Below are 13,358 nucleotides of genomic sequence, written 5' to 3' on the forward strand. Positions count from 1 at the left end.
GCTCCAAAATCACTGCAGATGGTGACTGCAGCCATGAAATTAAAAGACGCTTACTCCTTGGAAGGAAAGTTATGACCAACCTAGACAGCGTATTCAAAAGCAGAGACATTACTTTGCCAACAAAGGTCCAGCTAGTCAAGGCTACGGTTTTTCCTGTGGTCATGTATGGATGTGAGAGTTGGACTGTGAAGAAGGCTGAGTGCCGAAGAATTGATGCTTTTGAACTGTGGTGTTGGAGAAGACTCTTGAGAGTCCCTTGGACTGCAAGGAGATCCAACCAGTCCATTCTGAAGGAGACCAGCCCTGGGATTTCTTTGGAAGGAATGATGCTAAAGCTGAAACTCCAGTACTTTGGCTACCTCACGTGAAGAGTTGACTCATTGGAAAAGACTCTGATGCTGGGAGGGATTGGGGGCAGGAGGAGAAGGGGACGACAGAGGATGAGATGGCTGGATGGCATCACTGACTCAATGGACATGGGTCTCAGTGAACTCCAGGAGTTGGTGATGGACAGGGAGGCCTGGCGTGCTATGATTCATGGGGTCACAAAGAGTTGGACACGACTGAGTGACTGATCTGATCTGATCTGATCCGACCTTTTGATAAGGGTATCCTACAGAGACCTGGGCCCTTCTTCATGGAGCTAAGCACACATGCTTGGCCCAGGAGTCAGAGAAGCTGAGGTTGGATCTAGCAGTGTGGAATGTTGCCAGCTCCACTATCCCCTCACCAATGAGATGACAGGGCAGGGCAGGGGCATGAAGGAGACACAAAGGGAATGCTGCTTCATGTCTCACTTCCAAATCCCCCACAAGAATCACTCCTAATCTCATCCTAACTAGAAACATACAGGAAAAGAAATTAGGAAACTAACTCATCCTTGCAGGGTGACATATTATAAAGCCACTATAGTATCATTAATACTCCACTCTGAAGAATGTGATGTTCAGAGCAAAATGAGATTTCTGATGCCAATTCCAGGGGAGACAACAAAATGAAATGACCGAAAAATGAGGTGAGCTGGTTTCATTCAAAGGAAGTAGGAAAGACAAAACTAGCACTTCTGAAAGGGAGACATAAAAAAAGGAATAAGGAAGGATGCAAAAGAAGATACTTCTAGCACCGATTCAATGCTGTCTCTATACATAGTAAGAAGACCTAACGGGAAGAGTGAAAAAATGTTTACACTGTAGATACACTCCAAATATATTTCTAATCAGCCAGACTAAGACTAGGTTCTCTCAGGTGATAAGCTAAATCTACAACAGACTGGTTCCAAATAGGAAAAGAAATATGTCAAAGCTGTATATTGTCACCCTTATTTAACTTATTTAACTTATATGCTTATTTAACTTATATGCAGAGTACATGATGAGAAATGCTGGGCTGCAGGAAGCACAAGCTGGAATCAAGATTGCCGGGGGAAATATCAATCACCTCAGATATGCAGATGACACCACCCTTTGGCAGAAAGTGAAGAGGAACTAAAGAGCCTCTTAATGAAGGTGAAAAAGGAGAGTGAAAAGGTTGGCTTAAAGCCCAACATTCAGAAGACTAAGATCATGGCATCTGGTCCCACCACTTCATGGGAAATAGATGGGGAAACAGTGGAAATAGTGTCAGACTTTATTTTTCTGGGCTCCAAAATCACTGCAGATGGTGATTGCAGCCATGAAATTAAAAGACGCTTACTCCTTGGAAGGAAAGTTATAACCAACATAGACAGCATATTCAAAAGCAGAGACATTACTTAGCCAACAAAGGTCTGTCTAGTCAAGGCTATGGTTTTTCCAGTGGTCGTGTATGGATGTGAGAGTTGGCCTGTGAAGAAAGCTGAGCACTGAAGAATTGATGCTTTTGAACTGTGGTGTTGGAGAAGACTCTTGAGTCCCTTGGACTGCAAGGACCAATCCATCCTAAAGGAGATCAGACCTGGGATTTCACTGGAAGAACTGATGTTGAAGCTGAATCTCCAATACTTTGGCCTCCTGATGCGAAGAGCTGACTCATTTGAGAAGACCCTGATGCTGGGAGGGAATGAGGGCAGGAGGAGAAGGGGATGACAGAGGACGAGATGGTTAGATGGCATCACTGACTTTATGGACATGAGTTTGGGTAGGCTCTGGTAGTTGGTGACGGACAGGGAAGCCTGGCATGCTGCGGATCATGGGGTCTCAAAGACCCCACAACTGAGCGACTGAACTGAACTGAACTGATATGCCTTGTCCAATCTTGAGAGTTTTTAAAAGCAAATTTATAATTAGAGAATAAAATGTTTTGTTCTTACATAAAGTGTCCCTGCAAGCATACCCCCTGAGGAATTTCCTTAGGCCAGAGCACTAGCATGGTGCAAAACCTTTGGCACTATCCAGACAACTTCATGCCCATCCCAGTAATCTTGCTAGGATTACAATTCATGCAATAGTGAGGAAACTGAGCTAAAGAAATTGGTCTACAAAGTTAACACCAAGCTAAAACTGCCCTCATAATTACAGGACATGGAACACAAAGAACATTGCCAGCAAGTAAAGGGGTATGGAATTCCGAAAATAGCAGTTCTGAGCATAGTTCTTTGGCCCATTTTCAGTGTCTTCTCACCAACTTTGAGGAGAGAGTCTGTGTGATCATAATGAAAGGGAAAGACATTTAAGGAGCAAATTTTATTATCTGAAAAGTTGCAGAAGGAAAAGTAATTTAGGCATGTTACTTAGAAAATGTAAAGTTCAGTGTCCAAAAACGTTATAAGCCTGGTTCAAAGACTAGAAATATTGACATTAAAAAGGAGAAATAAGATAGCAAATGAGAAAATATACAGTACATTTTTGTCAGCTCATTTCCATTAACCCTCAAGTGTGACAGTGGAAATGACATCTTCTAGTCATGGATAGCTATGTTCCCTCACGTCTAGATAAAGAAAGAACAATGACAATTTGGTGGGATACCTTTAAGAATTATGGGTCTCATTCGTCTTTCATTCAGTGTTTAGCATGTAGATACAAAATAGATACTAACAAATGTATAGCCAACCATCCCAACTACTTAACCACAACCACTTGATCGATGGCTGCCCAACAGACATTATACACATCAGTGATCTGCAGAGAAAAGACACTTCTTTAGGGGTCAATGTCCTTCTTCAAGCTCAAAGTGATTTAAAAGGGCATTTTAAGTCAAGTCGTCCTTCCCTCTCATCATCCTGGAGCACCTTGTTAAACATCGGTAATAGTAAAAGAACATTTAACGATCTGCTGCACATATATCTCTTTTCCAGCCAAATTGCACCTATAAAGTTAAAAGCGAACCTCTTTGGATTCTTAACAAACATGAACTGAATATTTTATGATTTGTGCAATAGTACAGTGTGTTGCCTTTTTAATTAGCATATCTGTGCATGCCTTTCTTTCATGGCACATTATTGTTGCAGTAATTCAATAAAAGCACCCTAAACATTTACATTGTGGAGCATTTGTATGATTTATACCAGTAGAAGAGCACAGTGGTGTACATCTGCTTTCAAAGTCATCTCTTTACTTCATATTCATATCCCTTTTAAGACTGTAGTTCTAGAACAATGCTTGTACTTTTTGTCATTCTATTTCTCTATGAATTTCATTCTTTTATATACTCTATTCCCCATAACGTCGCTCAGATCGATACTGTAGAAGAGTGGTAATTTTTTCCTTAAATCTTTCATGACAGAGTAATGGATTATTCCCTTAATCCACTCCACTGGATTTTTACTATTGAAAAAATAAACAGCATTTGCCCCTCCTGGATCACTAACTAGACTTACACTCAGCCTCTTCAAAATGACTCATAAATACTCAAAAGCACAAGTCTTCCATAGAGAAACTACATACACGTTGAAAGAAAAATCATTATAATTTCTTTAAAGTGTGCTATTCTCTGAAGGATCAATAGCTATTGGAACTAATATGTCAATAATTAGTATTTAAGAAAATGATTTCTTTCCCATAGCATTGCTGGAGGACCAAGTCATACAAACACATATACTCAAAAAGGCTTTGAATTTCCATCAGATAATTCAAATAGCATAGGAATAAATATCAGGTTTACAGAAGAAAAAGTACAATCCTCTAAGTGAACTGACAATTCTGCAAATGTTAAATGACATTCAGACTTGTTTATATAAAAACTACATTCACAAAGAACTAATAATTACCCTTTTCATCAGTATATTCATATTTCAACACAGCTCCATCCCCTAAAATTTACTCAGTAAATTTTAGCTCAGTAACCAAAATGAGTCTGGATACAAACACGCTAATTTCTTATGCTGCTTTACCAGCAGGTAACTTGATTAATTTGAAATGGAAATAAATCTGCAATCTACCTCTTCGTTTATCTTCACACCACCTAATTTTGAAGGCACAGGGTAAATTAAAGGTCACTCAGTGACGCATATCTAAAATCCTCAATTTAATCCTAAACACCTACTTTCTGAGAGATTCCATCAATTATGCTCTGGGCGCCATGATCGTTAAAGTGTACTGGAGTCCTGAATCCATTGAAGTGTTTTAAAATTCAGCCGGTATAACCCTTCCTGCAAGTGTTTCATTGCTTTTTCCCCAAAGTGTGAGCTCTCTGGGGAGCTGACACAAAGTATCTGCTCCACACTTCAGAAAGGGAGTACCAGTTGCCAGAGTTGAAATTGCTGCTGGGATTACAACAAACTCCCAAACCACCCCGGAGCAGAAATAAACAGATCGTCTCATATGTTAAAATAGTGAGATGAGACCGAAGCGCCTGAAACTCGTACACTGCAGAAGCCTTTGTGACAACTTTGGGTAACGCTGATGAGACTTGAAATTAAGGGGATTCGGCTCTAAGAGTGACTGGGGAGAAAGGTAAGGACTTGGAAATAGGACAAGGAAAATGAGATGGCTGATCATTTTAGAAAGTTTTACTCACAGATTTAACCAATAAGTCTTTCCTTATTATAGCATGTATGGCATTTTGCCATGTGGTTTAGTTATTTCTATAAGTTTATGTTCAAAATAGGCCATAATATGCATAGACATGGCCACTCCCAACTATGTTTATTCATCTTTGTGTACCTATAGGTCCCAAGGAGGATATACATTTAATACTTCTTTAAACTGATAAAAATTTAAGTCATCATCAAATGTAGCAAGGCTAGAATTTAAATAATGTGCCAAAGCAGAAAATGGCCAGATAGCTATTTTTAAAGGTACAAACTGATATATTTCTGCCACTCTATAGGGACTAATCATTAGATGTTACAGAGGAGCCCTTGAAAGGAATTTTTGCCCATCCTCTAATCACTGCAGATGGTGATTGCAGCCATGAAATTAAAAGATGCTTACTCCTTGGAAGGAAAGTTATGACCAACCTAGATAGCATATTCAAAAGCAGAGACATTACTTTCCCAACAAAGGTCCATCTAGTCAAGACTATGGTTTTTCCAGTGGTCATGTATGGATGGGAAAGTTGGACTGTGAAGAAAGCTGAGTGCCAAAGAATTGATGCTTTTGAACTGTGGTGTTGGAGAAGACTCTTGAGAGTCCTTGGACTGCAAGGAGATCAACCAGTACAGTCCTAAAGGAGATCAGTCCTGGGGGTTCATTGGAAGGACTGATCTTGAAGCTGAAACTCTAATACTTTGGCCACCTCACGTGAAGAGTTGACTCATTGGAAAAGACCCTGATGCTGGGAGGGATTGGGGGCAGGAGGAAAAGGGGACGACAGAGGATGAGACGGCTGGATGGCATCACCTACTCGATGGACATGAGTTTGAGTAAACTCCTGGAGTTGGTGATGGACAGCGAGGCCTGGCGTGCTGCAATTCATGGGGTCGCAAAGAGTCGGACACAACTGAGCGACTGAACTGAACCGAACTGAACTACCCTTTAAGTAAGCATTCAGCATTATTTAAGCATTTAGCACCATCCCAAACAAGAAAATTTGTTCTTTGTTTACAGATCTCTAAGGAAGTATAAGGCACTGCTGCTGCTGCTAAGTCACTTCAGTCGTGTCCAACTCTGTGCGATCCCATAGACGGCGGCTCACCAGGCTCCCCCGTCCCTGGGATTCTCCAGGCAAGAACACTGGAGTGGGTTGCCATTGCCTTCTCCAGTATAAGGCACAGTCTTCAGTAAATCATGCCATTAAATAATATTACCTTGTGTCACATTTCCAGGGCTTCCCGGTGGCTCAGTGGTTAAGAATCCTCCTGCAATGCAGGCGAAGCAGGTTCAATCCCTGGGTCAGGAAGATCCCCTAGAAAAGGAAGTGGTAACCCACTCCAGTATTCTTGCCTGAGAAATCCCATGGATAGAAGTCTGGTTGGCTACAGTCCATGGGGTTGCAAAAGAGTCAGATACAACTTAGCAACTAAATAACGACAACATTAAATTTGTATGAATGAATTTATTGACTAATTGGCAATATGTCAATGAGAGAATTTAATCTTAAATGTATTCAAAAGGAAGTAGGCTTTGAAGTTACTAATGAAAGCTAAAAGTCTTCATGTATGTTAAAAATTCAGTCAAAACTTTTAAAAGTTAATTTAAAAAGGACAAAGCTCCCTCTATGGATTGTTTGAGAGTTGCTATTACAATGCCTGAAAATCAGGTACAGTGTAGAAAAATTAAACTCTGGTTCAGGTCCATTAATTACAATGCAACACCTCAGCCAAACAACAGCTTGGCCTTAAATCAATACTCAATTAAATACTTCCTGCAGTTCTAGCCATTAATTGCTCTGCAGCTTAGAAAATAACATTCTAACTGCTTGTAGAAAGGTAATCAAAATTGGTGTGTGAAACTTAAATTTGGTTCCTTTGTGATTATCTTTCCTCAACAAGGAAAATTAATTTCTTCAGTGACTTATCGTCCATATCTTTCAAATCCACTCAAAACTGTATTGTTTTCAACATATCTTTCAAATCCACTCAAAACTGTATTGTTGAAAACAATACAGTAACAAGCAATTGATTTTTTTGTTGTTGTTGTGGAATAATATATTTAGTTTGTCTTACAAGGTGAACACAGCAAGATAGCATTCCTCAATCTTCATAATGAGAAGTATCATCATTTCTATGCTAGATCTGTAGATGTTGATGTACAGAACTCCTGCTGCCTATACACTATTGGATACAAAATGTTTAAGGGGTCACATCTAACTGCTGCTGGCAAGGGAGCATTTAATGTTTAAATAGGAAACACTACCCCACTCTGTAATGAGGAATCATCTTTCAGCTCAACTCTAAGCACAATGCAAGTCATCCTGACAAAAGTGATTTACAATTACCCTCCCACTGATGCATTTTATCCAGAATGCCAATTGTACAGAGGCAAATACAGAAATGGAGGAGGGAAATGCGGGATACAGAAGGTTCACTTCAGACAGAGCTGCAGAACCTAGACACACATGGAAATCTTCATATGGCCAATAATAAGGACAAGGGAGCATAACTGAGAAACCCAATATGGATATGAGCACCATGTAGGCTGGGAATATCAAGTGTGTGCAAACTAAGAATTTAGGAAGTAAGGTTTTTAAACGAAGTCATATCTCAGCCCTACACAGACTGGAGCAAGATGTCAGGGGAGTGAGAAGAGCTGCAGAATCAAGACAAAGCAGATATAAAAAAAGCACCTGGAAGAGAAGCCCTTTCCTCTCCCTCACATATTCCTGGTTTAGTGTGGATGGTTTACAAGTGTGTATCATATAGGTGGCTCTCTTTTCTTTTTTAGCAAGTTTGATACTTATGTATGATGATTGAGATGTACAAAAGCATAACTTCCTGTAATTTTTCCCACTGCATTCAACTTGTTCTCCGAGCTTCCTTTAAAAAACAATAATTGTTGCTTAGTCACTAAGTCCTGTCCAACTCCTTGTGACACCATGGACTGCAGCGCACTGGAGTTTTCCAGGGGATCTTTCTAAGCCAAATAGACCTTCAGTTTCCTGTCTGGTTTGGAAGTTGCCACTCTGCCCTAACAAGAAGTGAAAAGCTGAAAAAACTGAACAGCAACCACTCCTCTTAGATCCCTATGTGAAGTGAGGTCACAGGACACACTGCTTCTACCAAATTCACTGACAGGCAAATACAAAAAAAATTACAACTTACCTGGAGCAGGAGCCTAGGAGCAGACACCTGTAGGAACCAGCACCAGAGTGTAAAACCTGAGCTGTAAGTGCCGAATTGCTCATCAGTGTGGACAAGTCTGAGAGATAAAAACTCCAGAGGTACCCACTCATCAGAGTTTTAACTTTTGGAGCTTTACTGGGTTCTGACAGTGAATATCTGAGAGCACTCCTCTCACACTTTTAGTAGGAGTCAGGAAAAGACATTGTGAAATTCACCAAAGCATTCTGTTTTTCTTAACAAGGTCTGCCCTCAAGAGAATTAACCACAACCTAACTTGCTGGAGTTTATCAGTATAACTGTCCTGGAAGAAGGAAAATTCCAGCCCACTCTTGCCATCCTGTCCCACCTGAGGGGGTTGAAGATAGAGAGATGGGGAGTATAAATAAGAAGCACACGTGAAGCTCACAATTCAGCAGCAGAGGTTCATGAAGACTGAGAGCTCATCAAAGGACCAGAGAATACTTCCCCTCCCCTCACAACTTCCCCCACATTATGAATGGCCTAGTCACGGTAGCTCCTTTTGCCAAGCATATCATATCTGGCTACCGAAAAAATTTTACAAGATATACTACAAAGCAAAGACATGCTTTGAAGACACATAGCAAGCATTAGGAGCCAACATGGCAGGGATACTGAAATATCAGACCAGGAATTCAAAACTATTGTTATTAAAATTTTAAGAGTGCTAATGGGTAAAGTTGACATCATGGAAGACATGTGGGCAATATAAGCAGAGTGATGGAAATCCTAAGAGAAAGCAAAAAGGAAATGCTAGAGATCAAAAACAGTGTAAGAGAAATGAAGAATGTTTTTTTTTTTGGATTTAGTAGTAGATTGAGGAAAATCTACACAGCTGAGGAAAGAATTTCTGCACTTGACCATATCTTAAAAAAAAAAAATTACTGGAGTATAATTCATTTACGACATTGTGTTAGTTTTAGGTGTACAGCATGTCTTAATAAAAACATCCAAAGTTGAGAAACAAATAGAAAACCAATGAATAGAAACAGAACATAAAATCCACATAGTCCAACCACCAAAGCTGTAACATACACACAATGGAAATACAGGGAGGAGAAGAAAGAGAGAAATTAATGGAATAAATATGGAAACAATAATGACTGAGAAGTTCCCCTCAATTTATATCGGATACCAAAGTACAAATCCAGAAAGCTCAGAGAATGCTAAGCTGGCTAAATGCACCCAAAATGCACATCTACACATATCATTTTCAAAGTACAGAAAATTAAAGATAAAGAAAAAGACACCTTACAGATAGAGAAACAACTGTAAGAATTATATTTACACCTGAAGAACAAAAACAAACAAACCCACCAATCCAATAATCTGTACTCTGGAAAAGTGTTCTTCAAAAATGAAGAACAAAAAGTCTCAGAAAATCCCTAAAGTAATCTATGGACCCTCACTGGCAATAATGTAACATTCTAGGTCTATCAATTTAACAAATACTCCATTGTGATGTGGGCTGTTGACCACTGTGGCAGCCATGCGTGTGTCTGGCTAGGAGTTACACAGGAAATAACTGTACCTTTCATTCAATTCTGCTGTGAACCTAAAACTGCTCTATAAACTGGAATCTGTTTTTTTAAGAAATAAAATCTAGGCTTCTGCAGGTAATTCAGTCACATGTTACTGAAATGTTCTTCTTGGTGCAAATATTTAATTAACAGAGATGTTAATGCTATGCACTCCTGTTATACACTTGCCTCTTGATCTCCTCCTCCTGGGGAAGGCTTTGGAAAGCAAGCAGTTGCTGACAAGTCATCATAACCATGGTGGGGGGGCGGGGTGGGAATATATTTTTCAAAAATACTCCTCAGGTCCCAGTGGAATATATCACCCTCCACATTAATCTTTCGTGACCACCTTTGTTCTTCATGTACCCACAACTGATGCAGCCACAATATCCTTGTTCATGACCAGAGGTCCTAGTATGGTCTCAATTTTTCCACTTCTCAATCCCAGCTCTCAAATGATCTGCTAATCTTCACAAATTCAACCTTGTCCATTCAGGCATGAGGCAATTTCATGATGTTCTCTGTACCAGCTCTTTCAGTACTTTAGGAGGTAGCAGAACATGCAATCCAAGCTTTCTTTCTGCATGAATATGCAAAACTTTCATGTAAAATCCTCCAGTCATCCCATTTGGGGAGCAGCATAAAGCCTTACCGCCCAGATGGGAACAGAGAACATGCTCCCTTTCCCTGAAATTACCTACAATATGGGAGTAGACCTCCCTCTGAAGCCTCAGTTCATTTTTCTCTCTCACTTCAGTGATTTCCCCTAGCCAAGGACTTTTACCTAAAACTGTTTGGCAGGAAATTGCTCCTAAATCATCCTTCCTATTCCATAGTTTGCAGTAAAAACTCATGTTCAATCTTCCAAACTTCTATTCCTGATCTGGTGTTTAAAGAGAAGGTTTAATAATTTAGAAAACTGTTTTCAAGTGTCCTTTGTGATTGAAAGTCTAATTTTAATCATCTGAAATGGACTTTAAGAACATGTTTTAAAGTGCAAAGAGCTGACCTTGACTACTTTGTCCTCTGCATTCCAGCTATAACAATCTTAATGTGGCAATATATGAGACTATAGTGGACATCTCGCTAAGTACTTGCATGTGTTATCCATTTTACACTCATAACATTTAAGAAATGATGTTACTGAAGTCCAGGAAGATTAAGAAACGTACCCAAGACTGCAAAGTTGGTGATGAAACCAGGAATGAAATCGGCTTGCATCCTGAGTCCACACTCCTGCCTTCTCTGTTATACTATCTAAAAGCAATCAATATTGACCCAATAGGGGATCACACGGAGAAGGCAATGGCACCCCACTCCAGTACTCTTGCCTGGAAAATCCCATGGGCAGAGGAGCCTGGTGGGCTGCAGTCCATGGGGTCGCGAAGAGTCAGACACGACTGAACGACTTCACTTTCACTTTTCACTTTCATGCATTGGAGAGGGAAATGGCAACCCACTCCAGTGTTTTTGCCTGGAGAATCCCAGGGTTGGGGGAGCCTGGTGGGCTGCCGTCTATGGGGTCGCACAGAGTCGGACATAACTGAAGCGACTTAGCAGCAGCAGTAACAGCAGCAGGGGATCACATACAAGAAAGTGAAAATGAAAGTTCATATCAAAATAAGTGTACAAACATATTGACCAGTGCCTAATTTAATGTGCAGTGAAATTTATAAATCTAATTCTGACTGAGATTTCATTCATTCTCAACAAATCTTTAGTCATCCTCAGAAAACCCTGGATTAAAGACCTTTCCTATACAATTACTTTGGCCACCTGATGAAAAGAGCCAACTCACTGGAAGAGACCTTGATGCTGTGAAACACTAAAGGCAAAAGGAGAAGAGGACAGCAGAGGATAAAGATTCAATGGACATGAATCTGAGCAAACTCTGGGAGACAGTGAAGAACAGGGGAGCCTGGCATGCTGCAGTCCATGGTGTCACAAAGAGTTGGTCTCTGTGAGAAACTCACAAACACACAGAATGAATCACATCATGACCCTTGAAACTCAATGGAGAAATTTTTGTGTATGTATGTGTGTGTGTGTGCTCAGTCATGTCTGACTCTTGCAACCCTACGGACTGCAGCCCTCCAGGCTCCTCAGAGCATGAAATTTTTCAGGCAAGAATACTGGAGCAGGTGGCCATTTCCTTTTCCAGGGGATCTTCCCGACCAAGGGATCGAACCCTCATCTCTTGTGTCTCCTGCACTGGCAGGCGGGGTCTTTACCAGCCGAGCCACCAGGGAAGCCAATGGAGAAACACTCTATCATAGTTCAAACACAATCAGGAAACAGGGCACTTATTAAAGATTCACTGTCAGAAGCCATAAGAAGATCAAAGTCTGAAACTTGGATTCTAATGAACAATATTAGAAGTGACTTCTAGTCTAGAGGTATAATCATATTTTCTACTCTATCTGTGCCAAATAAGAACTAGGAGAAAAGAAGATGTATTTACTTATCATATGATTACTATCTTCATTTAAGTCATTATTATTTATACTCCATGTATTAAATTCCAGGAGGACTCAGTATATGTTAGTAGTTTTTGGTATTAAATACAAAAAATTATTATTTTTCTTAACTTATTCTCTTTGATATATATTTTATTATGCATATATTTTATTATATATATAATATATATATTATTGTATATATAATATATTTTTTTATTATTGTGTAATAGCATTTACTATTACTAAATCAATGAAAGGATTTATTCTACATATGTAAAATTTAAATACTTAATAGTAAATTAAATTGTAAGTGTGGAATACAAAAGAAAAATGGGCTTGATATCCACAGTATTGTACTGCTATCATGAATCCAGTAACATTGTCCAGTCAGGAAAACAGAAACTTTGACTGATATTTCAATTGGAGGACATTTCATACAGAGAATAAGTTACAAAACATTTAGAAGGGAAAAGGCAAAGTTTCTCAATGATTAGTATCTGCCGTAAGCCACTGTGATCCTAGTCTACCAAGCAGAAGGGAAAGGGTGTTATCTGTAGTACAGTCACTGCCCAGCGGAGCTGCTGGAACCCTGCTGTAGCTTCCACTGTTTGGAAGCACTGCTGAAGCTGCCTTGTAGGAATCCATGGCCCATTCTCCTGTTGTCAGTGCTGGAATCCTGGGGCCCCAAGTTCCTTGCATCTGTCACCGGAACAGATGGAGTCAGGGCACTTAGCCAGGGCTGGTAAAGCACCTGTAGCTACTGCTGCTGTGCTACACCCCACGAAACCTGTGCTGCTGCTGGAAACACGCTGCCTGAGGAGCTACCCAAGTGCTCACCATCACCCTTTGCAACTGCTACTGAAGGCTATGCTAAAAGCTCTGTCTTCCCCACCAAAGCCATGAGGTTTTGGTTATTTTCCTTCCTTCCAAATTTTAATCACCTGCCAGTGCCTTTGCCTCAGTGTTCAAGTCTAACAGAAGCAAACTGGCAAAGAAGTCTCAGGAAGGTACCTTTGGGCATCCAGTCCTCTGTGATGCAGAGAAGAGCACAGAGATCACAAGTGGAGCTGAGAAAGAATGTACAAATAACCCGGTCCCTCCTCCTAAGTTGCTGTATCCTTTTCTTGACATCAATCTTTCAGCTCAGTCCAGTTGTGTCCGACTCTTTGCGACCCCATGAATCACAGCACGCCAGGCCTCCCTGTCCATCACCAACTCCCGGAG

Source organism: Bison bison, unplaced genomic scaffold (genome assembly GCF_000754665.1).
Source record: "Bison bison bison isolate TAMUID 2011002044 unplaced genomic scaffold, Bison_UMD1.0 scf7180017864517, whole genome shotgun sequence".
Taxonomy (NCBI): Eukaryota; Metazoa; Chordata; class Mammalia; order Artiodactyla; family Bovidae; genus Bison; species Bison bison.